The sequence below is a fragment of the Solenopsis invicta genome, chromosome 14 (genome assembly GCF_016802725.1).
Source record: "Solenopsis invicta isolate M01_SB chromosome 14, UNIL_Sinv_3.0, whole genome shotgun sequence".
Lineage (NCBI taxonomy): Eukaryota > Metazoa > Arthropoda > Insecta > Hymenoptera > Formicidae > Solenopsis > Solenopsis invicta.
The window spans coordinates 14,388,502-14,405,391 of record NC_052677.1 but is presented as its reverse complement, the minus strand read 5'-3'; the positions used below and the strand labels follow the sequence as shown (position 1 = coordinate 14,405,391).

Here is a 16,890-nt window from a genome sequence, read left to right as displayed (position 1 = left end):
GTGGACGTGCATGCCCTAGAAGCATTAAAGTCTCGACGTCATCCTGCGGTCCTAGCGGACGGCGAAGACAACAAAGAGAGAAAAACGGTAGTAGACTGCTGCCTACAAGGTGGATGTAAAATGGACGTAAGAGGAATAAAGAGGCCACGCGAGGGAATGAGAAAGAGGGGTCGAAGCGAGTGCAGTAGAGAGAGCGCATATAACATCGAGCTCGAAGAAGGAGCAAAACGAGGAAGAGGAGGAGACGGCGACGGCGGCGGCGGTGGAGGAGGAGGAGGAGGATGTGGTGGTGGTGTGTCAGTGAAGAAGGTGGATGAGCAGAGGTGGGACAGGGGGAGAAAGAAGAGAAGAGGCCGGGAGCTATGCGTGCTCCGCTCCGCCCACGCTTTCAGAGAGACCCAGGACTCAACTTGTCCACCTTCTTCTCGACGTACAGCCACCCGCAAGAGTGCCGGGTTGGTCGCTGCTTTTGCCGTCCTGACTTCACCTCTGGTGCTTTGCGAGAAGAGTTCTCGAGACGTTAACCCGCCGCGGGTCAATACATCTCCCGGAGAATGAGATCCGAAATGTTGAAAACGAGATTGCGGGACTTTGAAGCGACGATCGACGCGACCAGATCCATTTAGGAGTCTTATCGGATCGTCATCGACACGTCGACGATGAGCTCGACGATGAGCTCGACTGTACTCCTGGCAAAAAATACGTACGTTCGTGGTGTGATTATCGTTATTAATAGAGGTCGCTTTTCGAAGGCACCCGGAAAGATCGTTAAGATCGGACGTGTCATACTTTGATCGTCGCTAATGGGAGTAAAGACGAGAGCGACTCGATGCTTCGACGTGCTTCGCTTTGACGTGTAAAAAAAAAGGATGAGAAATGCGCTCGAGGCTTCATTGACGATGCACATTAGCACTTTGTAGATTGAAGAGTACAGCGAGTAACGCTTATCCAAATTTGTAAAGGTTACACTTCATTGAGCAATGCTTTCTCGAGAGATCCAAATTACTGTTAAAATTAACGCGCTCTAAATAAAATGATAAATTTAACATTGATAATTTCTGCGTTATTTATAATTTATTGTATTATTATTGTACACACATTTGAGGAAGAATAAATGCGTTTTGTGCGCCGATAAATCTTTCAATAGAATTAAATATTCGAAAGACTTAATCTTCACTTTTTTTTGTCATAATACAAGATAGTTGTGAACAATTAAGATAAGCCAATCGCAACATAATTTACACACATTGTTGTGTTTGGTTTTATTTTATCTCGCTTATAAAAACATTATTAATCTTTCAATATATTTTGTTCCTACGCACAATACACTGACCTCATTGTACAATAATAATGAAGGGATTATGTCAAAGCTATTTAAATAAAGGTTTCTCATTATTTTGTCGTTGACGCGTTGTATTAAATTTTAGCAAGTGCGCCTAGTCGGGAAGCGCATGTATGCATATTTCGTGGAAATTTTATGCAGAATTCCCGAGTGAGTAACGTAGCCATTTTCCTCTCGTGGAGGACAGGTTTCTTTTGATGCGGACCGTACTCACGCGGTCCTGCGGCCCGCGGCACCATCTCCTGGAACGCTTATCCCAGGTATCCGTGCAAGTCTCCTCCTCGTGTGTAAGCCCGTGTCCCTCGCGCATTACCATAGCTCGCCCGCGAGCACCGACTCCGAAGCGCGGCTTCGTTGCCCGCCTCGTGGACGCATAATTCGCACGCGTCTGTCGACGAATAACATGCCTTCGACAATGTATTATTCAATTGGAAATGCTAATAGACTGAAATACGGCAAAAGAAGCTAATATCGAACTTTATCTATAGACAATTTCGACAGAGATTCGTAACGCGGTGTAATGCTCGCTAAATCACTTGCATAATAATAACCGATTACATGGATGAAACACTCTTGTTCGCGATGTTGCTCGTTACGCAGGGAGTTTTGCAAATTCAAGTCCATGCAAAATTTAGTATGAAATTTGAGCACTTGATTTTATTAAAGAAATATCTGAGAATACAAGAGTCGAACAATGATATTTAGCGCCAGTGACCGCGCCTGTTTCCGATATATGCTTATCTAGCATGGAGACTCGGCTCGACGGCGATGGTAAGATAGGGGTTTGGGCAGACGTATTCAACGTCAAGTGTGCGCCGAGAATACAGGCCAATGTCTTTCCACTCGGCGAGAGCGTCAGGCAGAAAAGCGCACTCGCGTCTCTCTCGACGCGACGTCTCGCTGGCTGAGCAAATACCGCATGTTAATCGTATCCCGTGAGAGAGGCCCGCGGTCTCTCGCGCCCTCCCCGTAAAAGCGTAGGAGTGTGTTTGGAAACACTGTTAAAACATCGGACCGCAGCTGAGCAGCGCGCGCCATTGTTCGCGCGGCACAAAACCGGCGGTGAGCGCGCGAGCGCGCTTCCGCGGACCTTTTCTGCGGCTCAATGGAACGCGAGCGTTGCTGCAACAAGGTGGACGAAAGCGGAGGCGAGCGAAAGAGCGACGGCGAGTAGGTACCTTTTGTCTTTTAATCGTCGCGCCGCTGCCGAAGGGGATAACCCGGGCAACGGAGGGTCGCGCCGCCGCGCCGCGCGCGCCGCGCCGCGCCGTCCGGCCTCGAATGGCTGTGGGCACGGCGCTTTTCGACTCATTGAGGAAACTGGTGCTTTCAACGTCCGTTTTCATCGTACGTATTAATGAACTCGCGCATTCGAGATTTCATTCCGCGACGTGTTTTATTTATCTTCGCTTCGAACAGAAATGTCGCTGATTAATCCATTGTCAACTTTTGCGATGAAGTTGTTTTCAGTCGTATTGATCAACAGACATAAACTTCTTGATTACACCATCAATTTTTATAATCATTTGATATATCTTAACAATACGATGATTGCACAACTATTATTACAATGATTATTGCTCTTGGTCATCGAAGATCAAATGCATTACTTGAAGAAGGACAGATGCTCTTTCTAGTATTTTTTTTCAATCAGTTGGATCCCAAACGCGGATTCGAATTTAATCGAATTTAAACAAATGAATCTCTCGATCGTTGTCACGTGCGGCCGCACAAAACTCCCGCCCTCGAAAACAATTTATATACATCGTCGCCGCGGGGGGCGTATTGTCTCTGCTTTCTGTCGGAGCGAGACCGACCTTGTCGGCGATCGGCCGATGATCTCTCCAACGGAGAGATTCGTCTCCCCGCCTTCCCTTCCCCCGATCTCGAGCCTCCCGTTTCCGAGAGAAACGCGTGCCGAACAGCTTTTGGAATTCCTGTCGCACACCGCGGGTGGGCGCTATTGGTCCTAATAATTATCGCTCGAGGAACGAGGTCTTTATCGTTAGAACAACGCGCTCTTTTGCTCCTCGACAAAAGATCCGCGCCACCCGGACTCTGCGGCGCGTTTTATTCTTCTCTTAATAGACGCGAGGATCATGATGAGCCGATCACGATTTCAGGATGTTCTTCGGATCGACATTATCGTCTTACGAGTTAATGAATTGTTTACAGCGATCCGTACGAGATTGTTTTCATTCAGTCGTCATTTTTTTTCTTTAGTCTTTTCATGAAATGAATCTTGCGTTGCAACGTCGTATTTACCTTATCATTACATCAGTTTCTCTTTCAATGGCTACTCTTATCATACAAACGAAAGGATGACGACGAAGGCGCCTCACTTTCCCTTACAATATGTGGGATGAAGAATCCTACGTGGGTCATTCTTGTAAGTGGATATTTCCGAGTGGCACCAACTTGAAATAAGCGACGCAACATGATGCGCGCGGTAGGAGTGCGTACGCTCGCCGTGCGGCGCGCGGCGTGGCGCGGCGTGGCGCGGCGCAGCGACTCGGCGTAGTAGCGTTTCACCTCGAGGTGTCCGTTTCCGCTTCGCTGACGCTACAAATACTGGACGGACGCCTCGAACGAGGCGCGAAGGGAAGCAACGTAATGATTCTCGAGCCGCGCGACCGCAGCCAAATTTCCGAAGCGGATTGCGTACTTATCGCGCGGCTGCAGATTTCAGCTGTCTCGCGCGATAATCTCTCGCCAATGGCGCGAATGTGCGCCTACATTGAGCCTTTCCGGTATTAAGTTACCGCAAGAGCACCGTCGAAAACGCTATCGGCGCGCGAGCTAATTGGAAGTCTCGAGGCGCGAACGGCACTCTGCATTAGTATCTTGATCGCGCTGCTTCGAAACGAGCAAAAGAGATTATCTAGGATGATTGTTCCGAACGGCGTTGTATAATAGCGGTAAACGAGAGGGACGTATGTCAAAATTGGCGCTGATGATCCGGTAGGATCCGGCTCGTGCGAAGCCAATCGTTACATCGTTGGTGGTTCGAACGCGCGATAAAAAAAAAGTAGGATAAGCTGCGGAGCGCTGCAAGATGCTTCTTAACGGCCGATGTAAGATCTTTTGTCTTTATTAAATCGACCAGTGCAGAGTTTATAATTAAAGGTTGATCGGTAATCGCGATACTGAGCTATATATTTGAAGAACAGAGACGTTGATAATCGGATTTATAAAAAGGACAAGTGACACATCGTTCAGTAAAGCGTGTCTCGAGCGCACTCCTCCTCTTCTACTCTGCGCTCCTTATCGCCCGCATAGACGCGAGTACACTCCTCGCGTCGAGTGATAGCGGACGCCGGTTTCCGCTTCATTGATATTGAAATGGCCGATGGCCGAGGGTCGTGGAAGGAGACTCGTGGCCAGCGCCGGACTCGAAAAAACAAGCCACGATGACTCTCGAGGCGAGACCGCGCTCCGCGAAGAGGAGCGGCTCGGAAGTAGACATCTCCGAGTGGTCCAGCGTCATCTACTTTTCTTGCCTTACGACCCTTACGAAATACGATATCTCAGGAGAGAGTCTCTCTCTCTCTCTCTCTCTCTTCCTCCATCTATCTATCCGTCCACCTATCTCTCGGGCGTCGGGGGTCGGGGCAACGTGGCGCGACGCACACACGACCCGCGTGCACGGGGTATAATACGACACGTAATCCCCGCGCGCCGCGAAGATCCTACTCTCGCTTATTCCTCCTCTCCCTCACTCTGGCGACTCTCGAGGACTCTTCTTCGCGACCGGCGAGAATGTTTACATTTGTCTCCTCCGGCAGCGCTTACGCTTCGCCGGACGCTTCGCACAAAGAGCGTTTTATAGTCTGGCGTCCCCCGGGCGCGCGATGGACGCGAAGAGAATTTCTCCCTCGTCACAGCCGTGTCGCGGCCGGCGACAAAACACCCACAAAGCCCGCCTTGTTAATTACAGCCGGCGTGACCGGCCCCATCTGCATCCGGACAGCCTTCACTGCCGCCGCAGCCGCGCTTTCAGAATCTCGCAGAAAGGAGAAGAGAAAAAAAAAACGACGCCGGTCATCGAATGGTCATCGCCGCGATCGTCCGTCGCTGCGACGCGAGGGAATTTCTTCGTCGTAATTCAACCGTCGTGCAATGAAGAACGTTCTCTTTGTTGCTACGACCGATTTTAGGTCTCTTGGGTGACTGAAAATTTATTCAGTCGTGATTGAAGATTTATTGTGTCTCGAATGCTGCGCGGATTTCGGTCGAAATGCTCGATTAAGTGGGTCTTACGTCGGTATAAGTAAATTGCCCAACTCTTGGCGAATGTGTACTCGATAAATCGAGCTATGCTGTTTGATACAGTTATCGATTGCACGAATTTATCTTCTTACTCGCGCGACAACCGCGAAAATTCATATCGAATTATTCGAAACTCGATATCGATTCGCGATCTACGAACGCCGGAGTCGCCAGGAAGAAGTCTATTCTCGTACACGCGCAATCGTCACTCTCGCTTGTTTATGCTGAGTGGGACAGAAATACAAGAGTGTCGCTGAGACGCGAAACATCTGTCGCGTCGGACCTGTCGACGTCGTCGTACTCCAGCTAAACTATTTTCGCCGCGCGCCGTGCAATCGACGGACTGACAACTAGTGACAACATGCTCTCCCGCCATGCAAATTCGTTATTTTTCTGTTTGCGGAGTGTTCCGAATGGAGTGACACCCTAAAATACTAAATAAATTCTGCTCCATCTCTTCTCTTTTACCTTTTGCGTAACACGGAGTAGCACGGAATCGATCATAGAACGCGTTCCTTTACAGATTAATACACTTAGAATAACATTCAAATGAAATTGAAGTGACACGAAGACGTTATTTGCTTAATCCTCAATAATATGAAATTTAAATCTTATCAGAAATGTCATTAATATGTATAGATACTCTTTGTGCATTCAATTAATCGATTTCTAACGCGAAGTAATCAAAGAAACTATTAACGATGAATCGAAGTGCGCGAGAAGGAAATCCCTAGAGAAGAATTAACCGATCGCGCATTCGCACAATCCGTCTCAGAAGACGCTAAGTGAATCGGACAATGAGGTCGTTATGCGCGTGATAAATCGAGAACGCACCCCCGTTGGGGGCAGCAGCGACTCTCGTTCGGTGAAGAAAGAGAGAGACGGAGAAAGAGAGGAGATCGAGTGCCGTGACTTTAAACGACGCTCTGTCGCGCAGCTGGCACGGGACCATAATATTTTCCGACCGTCGAAGAATCGAACGTGACCCAGGTTAGCGTACGCGATTTATTAAAAGATCGCGACGAAAGAGAGCGCAATTCCGTAAGCGTTTTCCCCCGCGCTCGCCGAGGAGCGAATTTGTCGTCATCATCGTGCTCTACGGCGGGAGAGGCGCTCGGCGCCGGCAGAACCGATCGTTACCCAAAGTGTCGCCTGGCGGGCTTGCGTGCAGGAATGCGATGTGAACCGACCATTACCACGACGCAGTGTCACCCGGAGGAGGGTAATTTCGTCTCGAAAGTCTCCGCTACGCGCCGACGGGGGAGACGAGAAGCGAGAAGAGGGCCGCATTCTTGCAATTCGACGATGACGCCCCGCGTCATACCTGTGGTCTCCTCTTCTCGTCGCGGCGTCGCCGATCACGTCCCCGCCGCAAAATTATTTCGTGCCACTTTCGACGTAGACCGACATAACCGAGCGCAATCTATACGCACGAAACACAAAGTGTCCCGAGGGAGAACGTGCCGAGCTTTCGAAACACACTGGTCGAGTGATTTATTTCAAAATATAAAAGAAATTTTATCCCTTTACTAAATACGTTTATATCAATTTAAATTATGTCTCTCTCTCTCTCTCTCTCTCTCTCTCTCTCTCTCTCTCTCTTGGCTATCATATTATCTAATATTTTTTTATATGCAAATTAGAAAGACAATAATAGTCAACACTTAAAAATGTGAGAGGAAATAACAGCTCAGTTTACATTAGCTTGAACTTTTTGATATATCAAAAGAATGTTTCACTATGAAGTAAAGACCTTGTCTTTGTTTGACTCTTTTACCGTTTCTATAGAGGGGAAAAAGAAACGCAAAGTTTTACGTTGTGCTAAAATAATTACCTACGATTTCGTCCAATCAATTGCGGTATTGACAGATGCGGTCAATCCGCGCACAGCTGGTCGACATTTTGCGGTAGTGATGCGAGACCGCGACAATAGAGGATCTCCGCAATTTTATTCGCGGCTCGGCCGGCAGTGACGGAGAATACACATACCTCGTCATAGTGCTCGCAGGTGTCCACTTTCCTAGCGGGAGCCGCCTCGAAAATTAAACATCCGGCGCAACAATGTTCTTAAACGACCACTTACCATCCGTTGCCGCGATGGGGCTGCTCCGTTGCGGAATCGCGATCAGTATCATCGTATCGCGCCTCCGATCGTCACAATGGAACCTTTTTCTCATTTTGCGGTCACCTCTCCATCCGGAGGGGATGTCTTCCTCGAGTCTCGTCTCCTCTGCCTCCCCGACCATCTTTTACCGCACTCTGCCGTAATAGCCCACGGGGCGCGTTCCGCGGTCGTGCGTGAGCAAACAGGATATCGCGCGGCCGTATCCTTAGCCCGCGAGCACATAATAATTGCAAAAATGCACGCACGAGGTCTGCGCAACGTCTTCGCGGTCATAAAAGAGATCTCGCGCAACGGTCCCTTCTCTCCCTTTTTCACCCTGTCTCGTCGTGCGTCACGGTGCCCGACAACCGCTATGGAAAGCAGAGATGTTGGAAAAAAAAGAGAAATGATAAACGAAAGTGAATGCCACGACGCGTCGTTCTCGACGATGCAATCGGAGGAAGAGGGCCATGTGCTTATCCAGGACTCACGCTCTCTTTACTGCTTGAGAAAATTGAATTTAGGATTCGCACGCGTACGTCGATGAGGAAGTCATGTCCCTGATCCTGCACGAAAATATATTACATATTGGAGATCCGCGAGTCTTCTCAAGAGACTTTTCTCGCTTCTCCGACTGATCGACTCGGCACTTTGATGTAATCGATAGTTGTAATCACAAAATTGATCGATTATGAGACGAAACGGCTGCTGGTTCGCGAGATTACCAGCTTTGAATATCTACCTCAAAGAAGCGCGTCTTCCATGATCTTCGACGTTCCCGGAAGACCCATTTTCAGTGAGAAGCGGAACAGAGAAAAGGAGAGAGACGGCTAAATCGATACAAATTGGGAACGTGATGACGCGGCGCGTTTTCGCGGACGGGAATCATCGCCGATGCTCCGGAAAAATAACAACGGTGCCCTCAATTATCGGCTCGTTTCGCCGATTTGCCGCGCGGCTGTCATTAAGGCCCGTGTGCAGTCGGCCGCTGTCGATCTGCTTCGGTGTATCCCGGCGGAAACAATGGCACACGGGATACAGTGTCGGAAATAATACAAATAACCGAGACCGGTGAAAGTACTGTTTAGTCCATAATTTCCTTCGCAGCGCGACCACATCGAGAGGCGGGGCGCCGGTCACACCTTCCAGAGCTCTCGATGTTCTCTTTTTCTTGCCTCTTCACCTCGCACCTATCCCACCGATCCCGTCCTCTCTCGGTCGCTCTCATTTTTCAACCGACAGGCGCGATTTCCTACCGCAACGATCCGACATATTGACAGTCATCCTCACACATTGTTTTTATAAGGGAACCCTCTTGTCATCGTCGCCGGACTGCAGAAAGGAACCCGGCCGGATCGGCGTCATCTTCCGAAGAAATTCGAACCGTCCACGGAAAGAGAACAGAAGCGACGTAAAGTCATCTATTATATTAGCAGAATACACTTTTTGTTTGACGCCGATACTAATTGTGTGTGTGTGTGGAAGTTCAAAAAAAAACTCGCTCGCAATATATCTTGAAAGGAAATATATTTTAAAAATTGTTTTGTTTAAAAAGAAAATGTTATGTGATTAACGTAAAATTATATTTAAAAAATTATATAAAATGCGATTATTACATATTAATTGTACTTTTAATAAGATTTATCTGGGAACTTTGTTTTCCATTTTTATTCTATTAATTATGCCGTTTCCGATAAAGTTCTTAAGCGCAGAGAAATTTCGTCGTTATGTAAAATTGCGACTTGTCGTTTTTCTTGGTGGGATAATTGAAGAGACGAGACTTTTGCCCACTCTGGTCCTCTTTTGGAGGATCCAGGTAAAGACGCCGATCCCCGAACACAATACGCTTCCCAGCGAGCTGCAAGTTATTATTACTGCTTCGCCATTGTCCGGCTGTCAACAATTAGTTTAGATGATGCTTCAACATCCCACCGTACAATACCACCTGAGACCTATGGTTTATTTTCGGTATTTCTGAAATGTAGCGCGGCCGCAGAGCAAATAACAATCTTCGTCGTGGTTACATTCGTTACATAAAACTCTCACCGAGCGATTTTTCGAGATCGGGCACGTACAAAGATACCGAAGACGATGTCGAAAAAGACCAAGTTTCGTATGTACAGAGAAATGAAGAAAAAAGCAAGTAATGATCATGATAATTAATTCAACAATATTTAAAAGGGAAAACAATTTATATATTGAGCGTCTAGCACTATTCTATAAAAGGGTCGCGTGCATCTCTTGCAAAATTGTATCGCAAGTAGTAGCGAGAAGGTCGTCTTTTCGCCCTCGCCATTCCGCATCGCGCCGCCTGTTTCCTTTCTGGCGGCGGCGAAAGACGACTTCAAACGACAAAGAACGGGGTCGGGGACGAGGGTCGCGTCCTGTTCCTGATCCTCAGCCCGAAGAGGGCTGCGCGTTGCGAGCGGGGGCACGCGAGGATGATACAAAATATTAATATTGCGCGTTTCCCTCATAACTCACGGGTCGCTGAGCGCGTTACGCACGCTCGGCGGCGTCCCAAGGGACCGTGGCGTCCTAGGATGAGCGGGATATCGCTGGATCGCGGGGAGAGAAAGCGAGAGAGGAGATGGAAAGAAGAGGACGCGGGTAGGCTAGCAGTGTGTGTCTTTGTGCTTTTAAAGGCTCAAGGACCACCGCTCTGGAGGAGCGACCCATTGTGGACCACGAATTGCCACGGAAGACGCAGAGTTTACAGTGGAAAAACCTCCGCTCGCTTTTTTCTATCTTCCTCTCTCTCTCTCTTTCTTCCTTTCGTCGGTCCCATTATGCTCTGACATAACTCGTCAAAAATATTGTGATTGGTCGACCATTGAATATGACGTTACCTGGCTCGATCTTCGGGCCCTGATGATGACAATGGGAATCTAGGAAGCGACGCTCGTTTGCTAAACCAGGCGGATGCTGAATTGCTCTCCTTTCTTCAGGGGAGAGGAGAGAGGAGGCGAGGGGGTCAAAAATATGATATTTTCCTTGCTCGCGGTGCGCGACGTGTCTCTGGAATTTCATATGGTCCCATCCCCCTTCCCCCTTCGCGTACAATGGCCACGCTTGTTCGGGATGCTCGGCAAAATGTTTTTGACGACGATCAAGTTCGACATGTGGAACGGCGAAAGGAGGAAGTGTGCCGTTGCCGCACAATACTCGTTTACCTCTGTTTTCTCGGGAGATTACATTTGTTATCCGTAACATCGAACTTTTGAGGGGTTCTTTCTGTGGCGAGCCACTTAAACATACGCTTTTTAACTGCTAATTCTTAAATTACGTATTAAGCACGCTGGTTAATTATATTGTAGTATATAGGTAATATTATCAATTTATTAAGATATTTTTTTACAAATATATCTATAATAGTCTATAAATAGGAGAAAAACACCTAAAAAAAAAACACACAGATTGCAATAAGGATTGCATGGTAAAACTCGTCATCATGATACGAGAATTACGTTTGGCAATTCTCCCAGGACATCCGACCCTTTGTGACGTACAGTCTCACAAAGTCTGTTTCTTGCGTTAACAAAATACCCGAAATCTTAGACCCGGAAGACGTTGGCTCCTCCCTTAAACCACGGAGTCAAACTCCTCGTATCAAGGCTTAGCCGTTGGCTGCAGCCCTTTACCGAGCCTTTAGGGTTGCCGCGATGATGTTGCAAATTTAATCATCTGCATACTTGGCGATTACACGGAACGCCGATCACAGGAAGGTCGTCGGGCGCACCCTCCCGGCGGTTATCCGGGGGGTTTGTCCGAACTCCGTTTACGGTTTCGGGTACATACTCTCTGTATCTGTGGACAGTAACGATCCCCTCCGCCCCTCTCCCTTTCTCGTCTCTGTCGCTCCTTCGATCCTCGAGTACGCGTCCGCGATACGTAAGCGCAAGGATGTATTTACACACTCGAATTGATTTAATATCTGGATCCGGCCGCACTTCGCGGCTAGTTTTAGCTTCACTTTCCTGTTTACTTAGGCGGAGGTATACTCCGGGTCCGAAGGAAAGTCTCCGACAGTTCGCTCCAAGTGAAGCAACTTCGTTGTAACTTTCTTTATTAGACTTTGCCAGTTTACTTCAATTCTGGTGCGTTCTAGTATTAATCTTGTACACTGTTGTAAAATTTTAGTGAAACCGTTGTCTTGAGTTTTGCACACTTTACGTTCTCTACATTTGAAATATGATATTGTACGAGGTTCGAGATTAATTTGTCTCTCTCTTTCTCTCTCATTAAACTCTTCATTAAGGACGTTAATTGCATGTTTTTTGAAATCACTAAGACACGCGTCTCTCTCTCTCTGTGAGTTAAACGCTGTATCCGCGCTCGCATATGTAATAGGAGTTGCGCGCGCGGTCGATATCGCGAGGGTGAAAAAAAAGGGGCGCGGTAATTGCTGGCGGCGTTACAGTCCTAGCCGTCCAGCCAGGAGTCGGACCGATGCCGTCTGCATTTGGCAAATGAAAACTTAACGAGGTTTGCTGAAAAATTTCTGTCCGGTGATACGCGAGTCCTCCCCACGGACGCGCTTCAAAGTGACACGTGCCATGCAACATATTCTCGTTTAACCCCCTTGGACACCCATTGCAGGTTCGCCGCCGCTCTCTCCCCGACGGACGGTGATCCTTCAGTCGCTTCTCTTGACATCGGATACATTTCGACCAACGCGATCCTCCACTCCTCCTCCCCTTCTCCCCTCAGCCCCGACGGGTATTTTCAATCCCAAGCTTACGTTCGAGCGCCACTACCGGGGGCCATCTCTGATACCAATCAACAGAAGCATTCCCACGTAATTGGTTTTTACGTAATGTTAAGCAGGCCGGGAGTTACGCCGCGTCGGACTTCGTATATTTGTTTTCCGTCGTGGTGAACTCACGATATTCCGTCGGTGGCGGGATCAAAGCCTACGGATCGGTGGAATTAATTAAATCGGTCGATCTCCTCCTGCGGAACTTCCTTGCTTTTTTTCCCGAGCGTCCGCGTACGCATCGGCATCCGCGTATACGGCTAGCATCCGCCAGTACCACGCCGCTCCTCCCCCGAAAGAGAGATCCGATCGCATTGGCAACTAGAAGTTTCACCGGTGCACCCGGATGGATCGAGAACCGTTTGAGGATGCATCGAGGAATTGCGGATCCTGCATTTTTGCCCTCACCCTATCGTCGGACGTTACAACCTCGCGTTCACGGCGGTTTCGAGATAAACTCTTTGCAATGAAAGTCGTAGATATTTTTATCTCGCCGATTGACGGCAAGTTAAAAAATACGCATCGAATTATCGTAGTTTTATAATGGGCATTTATCGCGTTGACCGTTAGTAACTTCGTGATCGAAAAGCGATATCTCTTTACTTTTAGTCTTAATTGCAATCTCTCTTTCGTTCGATAAAAGACGAGAATTATATAACATGTTTCAACAGGCTACGATCGATAACAGATCTCCATTCTATTGATCATGCTTTTGTACAATTAATAATCTTGCGTGTGAGCTGACATGCACTCGTGTAACTTTTCCTGTCGTATTTCCACGTGTAATTCGGAGCTCCGCGAGAAAACTGGAAAAAATTTTTATCTTCCGCTTGACGCGAAGCTTTATCTGCTTACGCGCACGATAGGTCGAATTACCGCGAAACGAGAGGTAGAGGAAGAGAAAGAGAGAGAGAAAGAAAAGGAAGAGAGCGGTGGAGGGAGAGAAAAAAAGGCCGGAGGTGCCTCGATAAAATTCCATTGTGCCGACTCGACGGTATTTTAAGCCTCTCGTTCTGTGCTTCCTGCCGTTCTTCCCTCCCGAGTTCCGGGCGAACCCTCTTGTCGCTTGTTGTCACGGACCTTTATTAGCCCGCCCCGCGAGGATAAGGGCGACTTTTTTATTTCCCCACGACTTGACATCCGTCGATCTCTCTTTCGCATCTACCACTTGTTGCACGCGCGCGACCCGCCGTTTCTTGCCGTGACACCAGCCGCCCCCCCTTTCGTTTTCCAGCCTTCTTTTGTCATCCCCCAATGTTGTTCGGTGACATCGCGTCGTAATTCTTCACCTGGCTAAACCTGAAAAACAAAATGGATTTCGAATTCGTAAACGTAGGAGAGCAACTTTAAGAAATATTTAATGAAATAATGCGCATTTCCGAATTATAAATGCCGAGTTTGCCTCCGTGAATTCGGTGATGCTCATGAAAAATTGTACAAATTTTTTGAATACACAAGAGATATAAAATGCATCGTTATACCATATCATATTACGTTAAATTGTACGCGAAAAAAGTCACGGGAAAGGACCGCGCTCGGCGGCACGGTACGCATATCGGAAATCGCGATATAAAATAAATTGCGAAAATTGCTTGCAAGGTTTTTGCATCGCGCGATGCAATCCGTTTTTAATTCCGCGCGGTGTAACGCGGCGCCGGTTGCATTTTACATTTTAATATCATTACCGGACACGCGGAACGACGCGCGGAATGTTTTGCGTTTGCATAACCACCCCTCTTTTCCGGCCGCGTTGCGAGTTTATAAAACTCGCGCTCACCCCGGTCAGCGATGCGCATATGATATTTTGGGAGCTGCATTAGCCCCGGGAGCCCTGAGAAATTCGCGCGTGATTACGGCTTATAATTTCTTTTTGGCATGTGTCGGTGGGCATTATTTTCGTTATGATCCGCGCACCGCGGGAAGGACCGTGATTCACATTGTCGTTTCGTGTGCATGCCGAATTCTCCTCTTGATTGGTGATATTACAGGACGGTAGGCATCCGCGAACCAGGGCTTCTCAAAATTGACAGGAACCTCCGCACGAAAACGACAGGAGCCTCTCTCTCCCCATCAGATTTTATCTCGCCGAGAAAATAATAATAATAATTGTACATATTAATCCTGCATTAATCAGAAGTTCAACTAAATACGCAATTAAATAATAATTACGCGCAATACGTGCAACACCTTATAATTTATAACATAAACGTTATTAGTATATTACATTATGCGATATTCAATATAATTCTTTTATTAATTATCGAAGAATCATCGTATCACATTTGCTTCCATATCATTATGATTTACAAATGTATTTATTTAAAATATTAAATACCAAACAGAAAATTCAGTAGCTATTTATTAATTCAATTAATTGGATTATTTGCTGCGAATAATTTTTCTTTAAGACGGAGCACACCGAGAATATGTAACGTTACGGGATTGCACGAACGGAATGAGAGCCGCTGTATCAAAACCGCAAACCACGGGCCAATATAATGAGATTTAAATTACTGTGGGACTGTGACATAGTATGCTTTTTACAAATCGTTACCTGCGCGACTCTCATCTCCCGTGGCCAATTAAGGATGGAAATTCGATTTGGAATCTCGTCCCGAAATAATCGATTACCGTCGGCCGCAGCGGTGCTTATTCCAATTTTGTTAAACGACTGACGACAAAATACCCCGAAGGAATTCTCTCGTAATAACACGTGTCACATAAAACCGCTCGCAGCGACGAACTTCAACAAAACCAATCTATTCTGTTCCTCGACGTCAACGAATTTTTCAACGTGTTTCTATAAACAATCACATTTTTCGTTAAACCATTTAATCAGCATCGCCAAGAGTAATATTCCCAATCCACGTACGTTTTTTTAACATTCGACATGATTATCTAATGTTAATATTAATTATATAAATGATGTAATAGAAACAATTATAAATATTTTTGTGACATTTTGTAATGAACGTTTATCTATAATAAATATATTTATAAAATTTCTTTTATACAAATAAAATGCGGTAAACGGTGACGTTCAGTGTGTTACCAAATAAAAATATAATTTTTAATTTTCAAATCAGTAAAAATATAACTTATTATCTGCGTGAAAGATTTGCATTCATACATCGCGTCTATTGTTTTAGATGAGCGAGATCTCGTAGCGAGTCGTATCATCGCGTTTAGCGTCAACGAGCAAGAACGCACTCGTAGGGTCGTTCGCGTAAAAGTGGAGCATTCGAAGAAGTTGCCCATCGCAGCGCAATCGTGAAACCGACGAGATCGCAAGAGGGGAAGAAAGAGACGCATTAAAAGCCAATTTGTCAAGGGAACGATCGTTCCTGGAGGTGTCGGCGAGTCGAGGGGGAAGGAGGGTGTATCACGCGCGCGGAGAAACGAACGAGTGACACGGCGCGATAGCGTGGTTGGGAGCCAGCCTATACCTGGCACTACCACGGCGCGTTATTCCATCAGACAGCAACCGGGCGCGAACCCGGCCTTTTTCCGCCTGGCGCTTTTTGTCAATCAATTAAAGCGCATTCGCCGCAATTTAGAACGCATTAAGACGCCCGGCGGCAGCATTCCGCGCGTTTCTCCCCGTCGTCGTCCTCGTCCTCGTCCTCGTCGTCGTCACCGTTGAAAATACGCGAGCGCAAGAACTCGGAACTCGACGAAACGCGTCACGGACCGAACGAGAGGCGAACGCGATCCGAGAGCGTCCCCGCCTCTCGCGGAGAAGTAAATCTGCACTTTGCGCGTTCCGATCGGCTGAGTCCTAAATATCTTTACGCGCGATTAACAGCGTATGCTCCATTTGATCTCAACAAGATCCATTATCCCGCAGCGTGCTTGATGTGCTAAGAGTACATCGATTATTATCTAACTGTTACCGGGAATATGTATTTCTCGCTTTAATATAAACCGAGGTATTATATATCGAAGATATTATCTCCGCGTGGAGTTTTATCTCCTCTCGTTATACTTGTGAGAATTATAAACAACTTTAGTTACAGCGAATAAGATAATTTAAAAGAATTATAAACAACGAGTTGTAGCGAATAAGACAGAGATGAAAGATACAAATAACTTGACGTTTAGGTTCGCCAAAAGCTATTCCCTATTACCTCCGTTTTGGCGAGCAGGCTGTATTCCATTCGCGGAGAGATTCTAACGAACGCAACGGGTAAAAAACTTGTCGACGATAATAGGATAGATCGACCGTAACGGTGCAAGATAGGTGATTTCGCGCGACCGCCGCCGCGCCGGTACATAGACGAGCACGCCCGATTGTAGACCACGGTCTACGGTGAAGAGAAGCCTCCTGGCTCGGAAGATGCTCCCGGGGCAGGACCTGTCATTACCGAAATCTATATTTAATGCCGCCGCGCGAGCGGCAACACTTTTAATCCCGGCATT

The 16,890-nt window shown here is 47.2% G+C and overlaps 1 protein-coding gene and 1 long non-coding RNA gene across 3 annotated transcripts in view; one reads left to right on the top strand and one right to left on the bottom strand.

The window, feature by feature from the left end:
- Nucleotides 1–16,890, top strand: part of LOC105207784 (mucin-19) — a 247,762-nt gene that overhangs the window by 137,660 nt on the left and 93,212 nt on the right. The gene's annotated exons all lie outside the window — the stretch shown is intronic.
- LOC120359611 overlaps nt 11,022–16,890 on the bottom strand; it is a 77,314-nt gene continuing 71,445 nt past the window's right edge. Inside the window, exon 2 of the long non-coding RNA XR_005576389.1 lies at nt 11,022–13,770. This is a non-coding gene — a long non-coding RNA (uncharacterized LOC120359611). The remainder of the gene's footprint in view (nt 13,771–16,890) is intronic.